Here is a 16888-nt window from a genome sequence, read left to right as displayed (position 1 = left end):
TTCTTCAATAGCAATTTCATTTAGAAATTTTAGTCTTATACTTTTTTCTTTGTTTTCCTATTCTTCTTGTATCTTCCCTTTCCCTCTCCCTATCTCCCTTCCTTTCCCTTCTTTTCTAGCCTCTCTGCTTCCCCTTCCCTCCTCCCTTCCTTTTTTCTTTCTCCCCCCTCTCCCCAATTTTTCTAAGTAGTTGCTACAGAGACAGCTTGATCTTATGCTCCAAATAAAAGTTGTGGGTCTGTATCAGTCCACCTGGAGAGAGATGGAAAAAAAGAGTAAGAACTAAAACTAAGGAGGAAAGAGCCTAAAATTTTTTTTTTAATAGAGGCACGCTTTTATTTTATTTTATTTATTTGTTTGTTTGTTTTGTTTATACATGCACTGGGTACAGTCAGAAGCACATGGGAGGGTGAGAGAATTCACCAGAGCCAGAGCGGGGTGCAGAGCAGGCAGAAGGACCGAAGTACACTGCTGAGGGGAGCAGCGGGCGGCAGGAGAGGTCTGCGCGCCATGTGGGACCCTCCTCCAATGGCAGGGGAGCAGCTGGGGATTGAACCGGCACTGCAGAGGCTGCGGGCAGCTTCGCAACCCAGCGCTCAACCGCTGCGCCACCGGGGAGGCCCAAGAGCCTAAAATTTTTAATAAACAGAAACTAACTTGTTGAGGAAAAGGAGAAATACACTAGGAGATCTGAGTGGTAACAAAACAGGGAAATTCTGTAATGAGAGAGAGCGCATGCGCCTTGGAAGTAATTTGAAAGTAACCTGTGGAATTTAGATTTCAAACAGGATCTTAGTCTATGGACTGTTTTAGAGCCTCTTCAACAGAACATTGAACATGGAGCTAGTCAGGTAAGTTCTGCCTCTGTCTCCTGCACACTTACATGGGGCAGAGCTCTTCTTTCCTTGACTCTATTTCTTCACCCTGTAAAATGGAGGGTCAATAATTAGATTTAGAACCTCAAGAGTTTGAGCATTTTTAAAATTGCTCTGCAAGCATTTTTTAAAATTGAATTTTTATTGTGTCTCCAAATGTGGGTGTTAGTGTGCCAGACAGTAGTATTCACAATGGCAGATTGCCCAAAACCAAGATGGACTTCCATTGGAGAGGTGGAAATGGCTGTGATGGAACTCAGTAACCCCAGTACCCTGGACTTCGGGATGTTAGGAGAACATTCTTTCCGTCCTTCTTGTGAAAATGTGAGTCGACGTACACTGCCGTCATCGTCATCGTCCCACAAATTGAGATGGCCAGGATCTGTAGCGTTTGCTAGTCACAAATAGATGCTTGCGTTTCTCACTTGTTGTCCTACGGCCCTTTTTCAGTTCAGTATGCTTTCATTGGCACTTACTTTGGTTTTCTTTACAGCAGCAGCTGCTAATTAGTGACAGCTTTTGAGCAAACAGCTTGTCATTTTTGGCAGGGGTAGAGGACAGCCACAGCAAGTCAAGACTGTATTTTCATTTGCTAAATATACTTTGCTACATGGAAATACATCTTGAATAAAAAATAGTCTGTAGTCAAAGGTGGCTGTATTTCCTGAAATATCTTCCTGAGTTGCTATCCCATCCTGTAGCTGAGGAACTCTGAGGAGATAAAAAATAGGTTCAGTGTCTATCAGACCAGATCCATTAGTCCTGAGTCATTGTCCTAATGTTAATCTACATTCTGGATGTAGAACCTCATCCTCTTGTTTTGGCACAATAATAAATCTTTCTGGATTGTATTTGGTAGTAACTGAAGGAGTGAATTGTTGATAAAGGAGCTTTCCATTTGTACTTAACTTTCTTGAGACATAATCAAAGGAGAGAAACAGTTTCATTTGCATAAAGAAGCAGCTTTCTTTGGAATTTCAGCTCATATTAGCATCACCATCTTCCATGTAATTCTCTCTGAAATTGCTGCATGGGGGTCTTATCTCTATTTTACACACTGGTCACAGTGTTTATGGAATAGTACAACTAGCAATTATATTTACCTTGATTAACACCAATGATGAGTCAAAACCTCCGTCACAGTTTCTATAAAGTATGATTCAGTCCCATTATTCCTGTAATAAGGATTCAAGTTAATGATCTTCAGTGTTAAAAATAACCTCTTGAAGGAAATGACTGACCTACTATCTATTTTCCCCAATTTAGCTTCGTTTTGTAACATGCAGGTCTGCCAAAATTATATTTAATTTAATACACAATTATTGAATATCTACCAAGTACTGTCTTGAGGAAATCAAAATGAAAAAGACATGGCCCTGCCCTGTGGTAACTTGCAGTCTGGTGATTGAGCAACAGATCACACAAAATTGCTTTGTTTCTTATGTCCATGGAGTAAATTCTAATTCTAGAGAGGTGAACAATCCATCTTTTAAAAATGGGATGATTAAAATGATAAAAGGCATAGGATGCAAGTGTTATATTGATTCTTTTTTTAGCTAAAGATGTTAAAGGTTGTGTGAGGCACTTTTCACAGGAGTCTGGAATTGCCAGGTGTCCCTGTCCCAGATTTCTCGGGCATGTCACCCTGTCTCTGCACAGCGCTGTGAAATTCTTCCCCAGCAGAGCACCTGCTGCTTGTGTCCTGGCTTGATGAGCCCAGGTGATCTACCATTCAAGTGGGGTTTCATCCACACTGTACACAGCAATGTAGTCATTTCTACATTTGTCACGTTCATGTTTATATTTATAACTTATTTCTTTTCCTAGCACTTAATGAATATTGGCATTAAGTAAGTTGATGTGTAATTATTGATGTGAACAGTTATCCAGGTGACAGCTGACTTCAGTATTCTTTGCAGTCCTATCTTACCCATGAGAATATTTCACAAGGTTTTCTTTTTCTTCTCCGCATTCATGTTAGTGATATTCTTCCTTTAATGAGAAATGTTTTCTGTCAGTGGAAAATCTGGTGATGGATAATAATGTATCTAATGGAAACCTGGTAAGGAATTTGGGAATGAATAGAACCACTTGGCTTATAGGAAATGTCACAGAGTCATTCTGACCACAAGCGGTCAGGATCTGGCTTGGGCCTCATTGGAAAGTTACCCACCCCCACAAAGGTTCTGGTTATTCTCCTCCCATTCCCTGTTACAATCTAAAACTTTGAGCTGATTTCTGACTGATTTCAAGCAGTGAAGGTGAACCACCAAACCCCTGCTATGGCTTCCTTTGGTCATGTTTGAGGTTTGTCATCTGGCTGTTTTCTGATCTTTAGGGAAGGGAGTCCCACTTAAGGCAGTTTGGGATTGCCAAATATTTTTTAAGTCTCTATTTGTAAGGTGCACTTTGTGTTAACTCACTTTGTAGCTTCTATCATAAAGCAGTCTGAAACCACAGGTATCATTGTCAGGAGAAACTCATTTGGTTATATGAGGGTTTTTAGTAGGTACAGCACTGGGATCGAGAACATGACTGCTGGAGGTGGGCGGTGTGGGTGCTAATCCTAGCCCCAAGTGTGCAGGACTTTCGGAAAGTTTCCTGACTCTTGGGCCTGTTTTCTCACCTATCGAATGAGGATGGTGACCGCGCTGCCTCAGAGTGTTGTCATCAGAATGAAACGAGGGTACATGCAGAACACATGATGTAGAAAGAGTTCCTTGAATGTTTATCATCGCTGCTGTTACTACTATTATTACTGCTGCTACTAGTGCCCCCTTTCACCCTTTTGCCATGCTGCTTCCTTTGCTCCTGTTTTAAGTTTGGTAATTAAGTATAGGAAAGGCTTAGAAACTAAGTGGGTTATTTTGTTTCCAATGTGACACAGTTTCTAAATGTAGATAGCAGTAATTAATTTAGCATATGTAACAAACTAATACGTTTTTCTTTGAACCTGAAACTCAGCATTTCATATGATGTAGTCTCTCAGTTGGCTTGCAGACTCTCCGTCATCCACGCCTAGAATCTTTGATGATGGGAGCATGTAAGGGAGAACAAGAGTTTGTCTCATAAAAATGCCTTGTGCCTCTGTTGCCACCACAACCTGAAACTAATGACTTAGAAACCACACAGAGCTGCTGTATGGCAAGTAGGCAGGGCCCCTCCAGAGGACTTGTCCCAATTTCTTGTGAGATGTATGCACATAGCTAAGCCAGGAACTGATCTGGCTGAGAAAATGTAAGTCTTTGTTTTCCCTGCCTCCTTCACTCTTCCACTCAGAAGGATCTAATTTTGTTGCTTTTAGGAAGCTTGAATATATATATGCTCCCTTAATTTAAAGAAGTCCATGTGAGAATGTTGTATTGCTTCTTTGGGGATGGAGATCTTCAATATTATTCCATAAGTATTTGACGTTAGCACCTAAAGAAGATTTAAAATCCTATTTCCTTTCCTCTCCCCTCTTTATTATTAGCTGTGTGGACTTTTCTTCATGTCTAACCTAAGAAAATACTATACTCTTCACATATGTACTTCTACTAACCCAGCCGGTGCCTTAGTTTGTAGGACAACTAAGGATTTGACTGTATTTTGAACTGAGGAACGCTAAAGACTTGTTTTCATGTAAATCAACCGGTGACCTTATATGTTGTCACATTTATGATAGCCCAAATACCATTTTATTTTTAGGTGCAGGCTTCTGGAACATTTGTGCGACATCTAGGATGGTTGTAATCCTGTCCTTTTTCTCATGTGAAAGTCCACATTAAATCTGATAATTCTTAGTAATTCCACGGTTACTTAAAAGTGGGGTGCCATGTGATCCTGTTGTCTTTAATTCAGTCATCAGAGAGACACTTTATCTTGCATAGGTTCTGGATTTCACGTTTGTTTTGTTTTTCTTTGGAGCTTTACTGGAAACCAAATGCTATTGCGTACTAGCTGCAGAAGCATGAGGGGAAGTTGGCAAGAATTAACTGCTTTCTGTTTGGTCTGTCTGAGGCAGCTGACCTTTTGGAAGGAAATCGCTGCTCTTTGCTTCTTCCTGTAACAGTGCAGCCTGCGAAGGAACAGCTGCACGGTAGGGTTCTGCCGTTATCCTGATGTCTCAGGGCATATGCCGTGAGTTAAGAGATACAAGTCTTTCGCTGCATCTGTCATATGTTGTAGGAACATGCACTCATGCGCACCTGCGCTGTGCTAACTTGTGTGTACATAGCCTTATGTATGGAGAGAGAGAGAGAGAGAATATGAGAATGTTTCCAGAAGAGGTAGTTTGTTTTGGTAATGGCAACTGTATTTTATTGCAAAATCCCAGCACTAATGCTGTGGTTACATGGGCAATTGTCTTGTGCACAATTTTGATTCATCTTAATGTTGAGCATCTTGATATCAGCATTGCTCTTACATTGGATAACCCTTTTTACCCCCTAAGAGACCAAGTATTTTTGTTTCCCAAGACAGGCGCTCTTACTTAAATGTCATTTTCTCTCAAAGCTAAAACTACCTTCTGAACAGAGCTGCTTCCCGTTGTCAGCCCCACCATTTCTGAGGACTTGTTTTACGTAAACTCACACATTGGCATTATCTTCAGAAAGCTTCAGTCAGGCTTCACAAACAGATGCCATTTAGAGAACAAATAAACTAGCCATTGAGGTATTTGTCTCCTTAAAAAGGAGATTTTAGTCATCCATTATTTTAACTAAAACATTTAAGTTCATTTTAGAACCTAGCTTTGTTCTTTTTGAAAGAACTTATAGCTAAGTAATTATGTATGTGCAAAAATGAAATGAATTATTGGTAAATTCAGAGAACACAGCCACCTAAAAAGAGGGGCCAAAACACCATATTCTTCTGCATTTAGTTTGATTTCAGTAGGTCGCATGCTTTCCCAGGGTGTCATTGGTCCCTGTCGCAGATTTACAATTGATAGATTGTTGGGTATCAGTGGTGATGAGCGGTGGGAGAGTATCCCGGGGGGTTGCCTCCAGGCTTCTTGAGCAAGATACGCTATAGTGTGAGTCTTTTGTTCTTGGCAGTGGGTCAGACCTGTTCAATCTTCCTGAGATAGCAGAGTATCTGAGGGAATACACACTTTGCTTTGGCTGGAGGTTTGGGATCTTGACATAAATAAGTTCTTGACATTAATAAAGCAGGAAGATTTCCCCCCATTTCTACTGGCCTTTGAATAGGAGCTACCTTAGGAACCAATAGCTAAGGTTTTGTGGGGTCTGTTTTGTGACAGTCCCCATCTAGAGGACTTAAATGGTTACCCTTGAACTATCAAGGGCCTTACCTAGGACAGTTGTGTTCAGGTGCATCATTGAGGGTAAGGGAAGTACAGTTTCTGAAAAGAAATTCTTGAACTGTGTTGTGAGTGGGCTTTTGTGTATTTCATTCTAGTCACAATAAGTGCATATTTGCCAGGAGAATTGATTAGTTATATCAATGGCAAAAAAAGAGCCAAACACCAACCTAAGTATGTATTATTTCTTGTCTTGAAATATGACCTTCCCAAGTATTCCCCCCTTTCCACCTTTATTTCAGAAATTACAATAAAACCTCCAAAATTCAAGCTTTGTTACCACTGAGCTCTCTAATCTTCAACCTCTTCTGAGTTCCAGTTTACCTTTTTTCCCCTTTTGTATTCTCAACTTCTTACTATGAACATTTTCAAACACATGCACAATAAGACAGAATAATAGTATATAATGAATTTCCGTAGATTTGTAACTCAAAAAATTCCACAAATTTTGTTAATCTTTTTTCATCTACTCTGCACATACATACTTTTTTGGTTTCTTCTGGACTTCAAAAAAATTGCTTCAAAATATATTTCTGTGTCATTTCTTTTACTTGTGTCTACTTCTAAAAGAAGGGTTTTTTAAACAAAATAATGTAAATACTTAATGAGTGCAACAAATTCTAAAGGACTTAAATAAAATATTGCATAAATATATTGAAATTACAAGTTAATTTTAGCTATTAGTAGTCTTGAAGCACTATTTGAAAACATATTAAGCTACTAAATACATATACTTGAAAGTGATAGGATTGCATTACTTTGAAAAAATTTATATTTCTGAAATTTTACTGTATCATACCCTATTTAAATCAAGACTGCATAATTTGTAAGAAAGTGCTGTAATCTGGAGAGTGTCATGTTGGTAAATATTTCTTCCTATGTCTTTTGCATATCCCCTTATTCTTGGTTCCTGTGGGGTAAGGAATAGTACTAATTATCCATGATTATTAAATGTATACTTCAAGTTCTACATTTTAAACAAAATGTAGTAAATAAAAAACTTTATTATAAAAGGTTGTACCAAAACTCCTTCATCTGAATGTAACAACTGTTTATAGTTCTCTTTGATCTTTCTCTGGGGTGTGTGTGTGTGTGTGTGTGTGTGTGTATATATGTCTGATTTTCTTCTGTAGCATATAGTATACATTTTTCATTTGATACACTTTTTTAAAAAAATGTGTCTACATGGCCTGCCTTGTATTTCAACATAATCTTTATATTTCACTTGTATTGTTAACACATTATTTCATCACTTAAACCATTTTTATAGTTTGGACATTTAGGATTTTTCCAGCTTCTCACAACCATATATTATACTGTCTAGCTAATGGTTCTCCTGGGAGTTTACCTGGACCTAGGTACTTCTCAAAGAAAATTTGCTAAGTGGAAACTTGATAGCTTAATTCTCAATGGTAAGAGGGTGGCTTTCATGAGAAACCTTAAATGAACTTTAATGAGAAATATACTGGGTGCATATGTAGATTTATCAGTAAATTGCCTTTTTGAAAAACCTGAAGAACATTTCATCTAAATGGTACAGAAGCTCAGTATATTGTAGTGGCTGAGGACTTCTGATTTCATACTGTGTAAGCGACACTCTAAGATGAATTGGTCTTGATTAACAGCATAAAATGAGTATAGATGGAGACCTTGGGTGAAAATTCTGAGGCTACTGTAGAACTACTTGTCAGCTTCAACTCACATCTTACTTTTCCACAATGCAGGTGGTCATTGCTTGGGGCCTAGAGCAAATGTTGGAGTCATCTGGAAAATGGTGTTGATGAGGCTTCCTCCCAAAAGGGTCACTCAGGGTGCTCTGTGGCTGTGGCGTGGCGGTGGGGATAGCACATATGCACTTGCAGCCTGTGGGGCACCGGGAGCCGGGAATGGGTGGCCGCACTCGTGGGCCCCAGCACAGTGACTGAGAAGTCCAGATGTTTGTGTACTACCCGGGACAGTTTTAAGAGGAGAGTCAAATCTCTACCCTCGTTGTTTTGTTATTCTTTTCTGGGAGTTTTTGTCCTTAATTTTCATTTCCAAAAAAGTTTGAATGACTGAAATGTTGAAAGACTAGAACAGTGAACACTCATGTATACTTTGCCTTGACTAACCAACTGCTATGTTGTTATGTTTGCTTTACTACCCTCCCCCCCACCCCCTTCTTTCCTATGAAAGTAAGTTGAGGGGGTGCTGGGCCGGGGCTGGGGGTGGGGGAGAAAGTAAGTCGCAGACATCATGACCTTTTACACAACCATACGTACCAAACGTGATTCTGCTAAGAACAAGCCACTCCATAGAACCTCAGTGCCATTATCGCTCAAGAAATTTAACATTAATACAGTACTATCCGATCATATGGATCATATTTAATTTTAATTTTAATTTTTAATTGTCCTGTTAGCGTCCTTTACAGTTTTGTTTTTGTAAATTATGCTTTAGGTAGTTCCCATGTCTCTTTAGCCCCCTTTCATCTAGAACACTTTCACATTTTACTGGTTTTGGTAAGAACTTCACAGTTTGGATTTGTCTGATTGGTTCTTTATGATTAGAGGCAAAACATTTAATTTACGTTTTCTTTGCAGTGCCTCACATCTGGAGGCATATAATGTCTGTCCCGTGACTGGGGACTGTGATCACTCGGTTAAGGTACTGTTTGCCAGCTGTTTCCACTGAAAGTGTACCTTTTCCCCTGTGTGAATAATAAGTAATATGTGAGGCAATTCTCTGAGTCTGTGTGAATATCCTGTTCCCCAACAATGTCACCTAATGGCTTTGGCAACTGTGACGCTCCTTGTCTGAGTCTACTCTTTATTTCTGAGATTTCGTGGTTTTGACCAACACATATTTGGGTAAGAGTTTTAAATATTTGATAACCCATTGATTAAGATTTGGTCTTTATATTTAGCGCATCACTCCCCCTTCTTTCCTCCTTTTCTTCCTAAAGTAACACATAGTGGTTTGGCTGTGATAGAAGATTTATGACTGATTGTCTTCCTAGAATATTATCATTTCTGTGTTGCTTGGCAAATTTTTCCTCATTTATTTCCTTGTAAGTCAAATACTTTTATTATTTCTGTTCCGTTCCCATCTGTTTAATAATCTGATTTTGTTAGAGAATTGCCTTCCTGGTTACTTGTAAAGTCATATTTAGAAACCTTTTTTTTTTTTTTCAAGAGCAGATGGCTCTGGTATTGACCTACTTCTAGGTGGACAGTTTTACGATAACTTTCTTACTTGATGTTAGACCACTTTTAATATGAGCAGTCTTAATCCTTTGCTATTACACTTACTATTTTCCTGTCACTCCAAGTTCCTACTACTAGGTAACTATCACCACTGAATAAATTTAGTGATGTTGGTATTTACAGTAAAGCAGTGAACACAACTTCGGAACTTTCTCTTTATATTCTGTCCAAAGTCCTTTCATCATTAAATGGTGCTAATATGGTTAACAGTTTTGAATCCTGGTCCCATGCCTTATATCTTTCAAATTAGAAGCAGTGTTTATACACTACTGTTTCCTCTGTCAACTAGCAAGGCTTTGCCAAAATCAGAGCCACTCAGTATTAATTAGGCTTCTTAAGCTAATGTCTTACTCTTTTTCTTTCTTTAAATTATGAAATGTAACAAGTACACAGAAAAGTACAAAAAAATAATATGATAAGCCACCACAAGTCCTCAGGACAAAGGTACAGAGTCAAGGGCCAGACTGCCCAGATCCAGCCCAGATGGTACCCCTCAGAAAGGTGGGACTGGGGGCAAGTATTTTACCCCAACAAGAAGCCTGTACCCATAGCACTCACTCCCTGTTCCCAGAGCCCATAGCATCCAGCAGTCTACTTTGTCTCTCTGAGCTTGCCTGTACAGACATTTCATATAAATGAAATTTACAGCACGTGACCTTTTGTGTCTGACTTCTTCCACAGCATCACGTGTTCATGGTTCACCCATGCTGTACAGTGTTTCAGCGCTCCCTCCTTTTTATGTCTGAATAATATCCCATTTTCTCCATTCTGTGTTCCCATTCATATCCATCTTATCCATTCCTTTGTTGATGGACATTGGGCTCTTTCCATTGTTGGGTCATTACGCATAATGCTGCAAGGAACACTTGGGTTTTCGAGGACACGTTTCCATTCTTAGACACATACCTAGGAGTAGAACTGCTGCGTCATTTAGGGACTCTATGTTTCATCTTTTGAAGAACTGCCAGGTTGTTTTCCAAAATTGTTACACAACTTTACAATCCGATTTAATCTTGGTAAGACTCAATTCTCTCATCTGTAAAGTGGGGATATTGATAGTGCATGACTCCTAAGGCTTTTGTGAGGATTAAATGAGTAGATTCATAAAAGCACTTAGTGTAAGTGTGTAGTAAATGATAAATCTGAATGGTAGATAATAACACTAGTGTCATTTTAAATTCATTTCTGAATTTACTTTTATGTACTAGATGAATTGAAATATTTAATATTTGTTGCTAGTAATTCCTACTTTAATAAGTAGGTGTCAGATATGTCCTTGGATTAACTAGAGAAGGGCATAGTTGCCTGCTGGTATAGTCGTCTCTGTCAGGAGAGCACATCTGAATGGACATTTTAGTTTTTGTTTTTGTTTTTGAGTTGTGTGTGCTCCAGGCTTGCTATTGCTAGACCTCCTTCTGCAGTTCTCAGTTCTCTTGTTCAGAGGTGAGAGAGCAGCTCTCACAGTGCCTTTCTACCACCTCCACCAGTTCTTGTCTATAGAATACTTGTGCCAGTGGAATTTATTAATAAATGGGAACATCATCATTTTAAAGATGAGGTAGATTTTACTGCAGGACATGATTCTGGAAAAGGGTTGCAGGAGCTCTCTATACAGAATTGACTGTGAAAGGTGGTTTATTGAGTTAAAATTGGAGATTGGGAGAAGGAAATCACCTCTGTAAGTTTAAGGTTGTGAAAGCAAGAATAATATTGAGTGTTCCCTATGAATCAGAGTCTGTTTTAAGCATTTACACATATTAATTCATTCTTACAACAACCCAATGAGGAGCCAATAAGTACTATTGCCACGTAATTTCCATAATTTTATTAAAAAAGAAAACTGAAGCACCAAGAGATTTGAGAGGTTAAATCTTTTGTAGAACTCTATTGGGGGTGAATTTGCCATTATTTCCAAAACTTTAACCCCCGTTTTAGCTACTTTGTTCCTGGAATGGGATGGGATGGAGCTGTAGTGGTAGGAAGGTGGAGATTAGGAGCTATAAAGTGCTTTAAACTATACATGTGAATTTAAGAAGACAAAGAAATGGAAAGATTTAGTGCTCAAAGATCGGAAGCATTAACCAGAGCAATATAGATTTTACCCAGAGCAATATATAGATTTAATGCAACCCCTATCAAAATTCCTTTAACATTCGTTAAGGAAATAGAGCAAACATTACTGAAATTTGTATGGAACCACAAAAGACCACAAATAGCCAAAGCAATCCTAACATAAAAGAATAGAGGTTTTATGCCCCCAGACTTGATACTATTCTACAAAGTTATAGTAATCAAAAACATTTTGGTATTGGATTAAAAATAGACATTTAGATCAGTGGAGATGAATTGAGAACCCAGAAATAAACTCACCATTATATGAACAGTTAATTTATGACAAAGGAGCCAACCTCATACAGTGAAGAATGCAAAGTCTCTTTAACAAATAGTATTGGGAAAAGTGGACAGCCACATGCAAAAATAAATAAATAAAACTAGACCACTGTCTCACACCAGTCATAAAAATTACTTTTTATGACCAGGGAAGAAAGGGCCTCCCTGGTGGCGCAAGGGATTAAGCACCGCACTATGAAGCAATTCACAGCCTCTGCAGCAAGAGTTCAATCCCCGGCCAGCCAGGGAGCAACCCACATGGCGATGCAGACTTCTCCTGTCTCGCCTGCTGCTCCCCTCAGCAGTGTGTTTCATTTTCTCTACCTGTTCTGTTCCCCACTCTGTCTCTGGTGGATCCTCTCACCCCCCACATCTCTGGCCTGTACCCCAGCTCTTGTATGCATAAATAAATAAATCTTTAAAAATAAAATAAAATAAAATGGAGGAAAGCCTTGGCTATAAGAGCTGAAACCATAAAAAACAGAAGAAAACAGGTAAAACACTCCACAATATTATTAGCTTCAGTGACATCTCTAGGACATTGACACCAATGGCAAGGGAAACAAAAGCAAAAATAAGCAAACTGTACTGCACCAAACAAAAAAGCTTCTAAACAGCAAAAGAAACTGTCATTAAAATGAAAAGACACCCTATGTAAGTGGGAGAAAATATTTGTAGATCAGACATTTGACAAGGGGCTGATATCCAAGGTCTACAAAAAAATCATGTAACTTAACAACAAAAACCAAATAACCCAATTAAAAAATGGTCAGAAGATCCAAATTGACACTTCTTTGAAGAAATCATAGAGATGGCTAAAAGGCATGGGAAAATTGCTTATCAATACTTATCATCAGGGAATGTAAATCAAGACCACAATGAGCTACCATCTCACACCTGTGAGAATGGCCCATATCAAAAAGACCAGAAAAAACGAGAGTTGGTGAAGCTATGGAGAAAAAGGGAACCTAGTACATTGCTGGTGGGAATGTACTAGGACCAGTTTTCCACTGGTCCAGCCCCTGTGGAAAACAGTATTCAGGTTTCTCAAAATATTAAATATGGACCTACTGTACAGTCCAGCAATTTCGCTCCTAGATATCTACTTGAAGGATGCAAAAACACTAATTCAAAGGAATTTGTGCACTCCTATGTATAATTGCCAAGTTATGGAAACAACCTAAGTGCCCAATGAATGGGTAAAGAAGATATCTGTGTGTGCACATACACACACACGCTCAGCTGTAAGAAAAGGTGAACACTTGTCATTTGCAGCAACATGGATAGAACTGGAGAGGATAACGCAAAGCGAAATAATTCAGAAGGAGAAAAACAAATACTGGATGATTTCACTTATGTGGAATATAAAGAAACAAAGTAAAGGATCAGACAAAACCAAACTAAAACAAACCCTTGGAATCTGACTGCAGAATGGAGGCTACCAGCAGGGGAAGGGTGGGACCATAGGGGAGAGCTGGCCTAGTGCACTGTGGTGAAGGATCATTAGTACTTCGGTGGTGGATGTGGTGTGGTAACATGCATTTGAAGAGGTGTGAATCTGTACCCCTAAAATATATACCGTGTTGTAAACCAATGTTACCTCAATAAAATACAGTAAACAAAACAAAACACCCACAGTGAACTATAAATAAACAAATAAATAATACACTTGAATCCAGCAAACCAAATCTCTGCGCCTGCATGTGTGGATCGGCTATATCAGGTGTGGGCATACACCCCCACTCCCACCCCAAACTAAAATCCACTCGCTGGGGGCAGATATGTGTCGGGAGTCTCTAGCTCACAGGCCTGTACCTCACTTCCCCCACAGGTCATGGCATGACCTTGACCACAGTGTTCTGAAAGTCTTCAGAGAGAGTGATGTTTTTCTTTACAAAGGTCTATATTTTAGTTTTCAGAGGGAAAACATCTGATGATTGGTAGTTGTTACTGAGTCGAAATTATCTGTAAATACCACCCACTTCTACCATCTGTTGATGTGACTGGACATTCATTTCTATGGTTCTCAGTAAACCTGTAACATTTCGAGCTATGGGATGTTGGGACTTTTTTTTTATAACCTGTGTTTTTTATAACCTGGGTCTGCTTTCTTGGGACTCCTAGGATAGCTCCAGTTACGTGGGTGGATGTAGTTGCCTCGTGCCCTCAACAAGTGCAGTGTTCTCGCCCAAGCCTGTCTTAAGTTGCTGGGATGCTTACCAACACTAAGAGTACAAGTAAGCCGAGATCAAATAGTTCTCATCTTTGGCCTAAAAATAAGATTGTGAATCCATTTCCCAGTCTTTAGAGAAGCCCCTGTGATGATTTACCAAAGATACAAACCACTTCCCTTGTCAGAACGGCACGCATTGAAGATGAAGCTTCAGTAAATAAGCAGAAGAATGTGTGTATTGAGGGCAGAGGTACAGCCCCTGCATGTGTGGGGTGGCCTCAGCTGGCTGGAGAAACACGGGTGGGAAGGACGAGGGAGCGCCTGCATCGGGTGTCGGCATAGCTGATAGCGGTCGTGAAGAATTTTGAGATGTAGGAAGAAAAGCACTATGGGAGAGGTTTTTTCCCTAAATTAGTTATTTAAATCAGCACATGATAATATCAGTAAGTCATTTCATGTGTATGTAATTATTAGTAAGTAAAAATGATTCTATACTGTTCAGTGTATTTTATTTTACATTTTTGTCTAATAGTAGGCAAAAATTACTCTCCAGCTTGGTTTTTTTTTTTTTTTTGAACAGGTTTTTTTTTTTAATTGAGGTAACATCAGTTTACAATACTGCATATGGTGCAGAGGTACAGGATGACACCTCTTCAGATGTTTGTTGCCACACCGCTTTCCAGCTTTGTCAAAGCATTTTCATGTAGTGAAATTAAATCATATTTTATTTATTCAGATAAGTTGGGCACCAGCTGTTCTTCAAATGGCACTTCATGAAATAACAATAATGATGTGTCCTTATTTAGAAACATAAAATATATTCTGACAAATCCTGAGACCTCAGCATTCCATTCTTGATAAAAACTAAGAAATTATAATTTAAAAGCTTTGAAAGCACTAATATGCAAAAAGTAAAGGAAGTGGGCCTCCCTGGTGGCACAGGGGTTAAAGACATAGCACTATCAAGCTATCCACAGACATTGCAATACGAGTTCGATCCCCAGCCAGGGAGCTGACCCACATGGCACAGCAGACCTCTCCTGTCTCACCCGCTGCTCCCCTCAGCAGTGTATTTCAGGCAGTCCACCTCTTTTGTTTCCCACTTTGTCTGGTGAATCCTCTCACCTCCCGCACCTGTGGCTTAAACCTCAGTTCTTGTATGCATAAATAAATAAATAAATAAATCTTTAAAAAAAAAAAAGTAAAGGAATTATGCAGTGGAAAAAGAAACAGGATAAAATAAATCATGAGAGGCTTATATAGCACCCCTCCTTGTGCAGTGTATCACCATAGTATTTCTTTCTCAAAGCAATAATAGAGTCTTGTAATTTGCTCTGCCAGCAGAACATGTGAAACATTTACCAATAATCAGTCTGTATTCATTCAGCAAGTATGTATTGACTACTGACTGTGACAAGCCACCACAGAGGTTCTGGGAACAAGTGGTGAATAAGTAACTCCCTTTACTTACTGTTCTCACAGCCAATGAGGAAGCTAGACTCAAACATATTAATAAATGCTAAAAGGAAAAATGACAAATTGTGGTATGTTCTTCAGGAACAAATAGACCATTGTTATTATAGACTCATCCAGATTATAACATCTTTTTTTTTTTTTTGCCTTGATATTTCATACTGATATCTTGTTCTATAGTAACTTTGAAAAAGAGCTGATGGGGGCCTCCCTGGTGGCACAAGGGGTTAAGACGCAACCTATGAAGCTGTCCGCAGCCTCTGCGGCATGAGTTTGCTCCCCGGTCAGCCAGGGAGCAACCCACATGGCGCAGCAGACCTCTCCTGTCTCGCCTGCTGCTCCCCTCGGCAGTGTACTTTGGACCATCTGTCTGTTCTGTTCCCCACTCTGTCTCTGTTGTATCCTCTCACCTCCCGCCCCCGCACCTCTGGCCTGTACCCCATTCTTGTATGTATAAATAAATAAATCTTAAAAAAAAAAAAAAAGAGAGCTGATGGATTTGACCAAATTGTGTGTATACATTTATTGTGCAACAAAAATGCCCCCCGGATGCTTATGTGCCAAGCGCTGTTCTAGGTCCAAGAGAAAGAGCAGAGGACAAAAGAGCATCGTAGTGTTGGGGGAGCTGTCACCCCAGTGGGAGGTCCATGAACAACAATGCAGTAAATATCAGGAAGTGATATGTTACAAGAAGAAAAGTAAAGCAGACTAAGAGCCTAGAGAGTGACCAAAATACGACTTTATTTCTATGAGGGAGTCTCAGAGGAGATGGTTTTCCCACCATTTTCCTTTTTTTTTTTTTCAAAGATTTATTTATGCATGCAAGAACTGGGGTACAGGCCAGAGGTGTGGGGGAGGGGGTTGAAAGGATCCAACAGAGACAGAGCGGGGAGCAGAACAGGCAGATCTACTGAAATACACTGCTGAGGGGAGCAGTGGGTAAGTCAGGAGAGGTCTGCTGCACCATGTGGGTTGCTCTCTGGCTGGCTGGGCATCGAACTTGTGCTGCAGAGGTTGCAGGCAAGAGGTTGGACAGCTTCACAGTGCTGTGCTTAACCCCTTGCACCACCAGGGAGGCCCCATTTTCCTTCTTTTGTTATTGGGTCATTCAGCTAGTGAGTACAGAACATGAGGTCACCTTTGTGTTTGTTGGTATCGTCACATATTCATGCAGAGAGCTGTGGTGAGATCCTACTTCTTTCTAATTCTTAACACTAAAAGAGATGAATACCTGAATTATTTTCTTAATACCTTTAGCATTCTTCCATACATTTAAATGTTTAGGAAATGCATCCATCCATCCATCCATCCATCCCGTTTATCCAAAACATATCCTTTGGTATCTGTTCTAGTTTTTAAAAATCTTGGGATATGATTCATTTGAATAAAAATCCTGTGTGATTAAATGTCTTCCAGATGTTTGATTATT

The sequence above is a fragment of the Talpa europaea genome (assembly GCF_964194135.1).
Source record: "Talpa europaea genome assembly, chromosome: 7".
In the NCBI taxonomy this organism is placed as follows: Eukaryota; Metazoa; Chordata; class Mammalia; order Eulipotyphla; family Talpidae; genus Talpa; species Talpa europaea.
The sequence above is the reverse complement of the archived record's forward strand: the minus strand, read 5'-3'. Positions refer to the sequence as shown.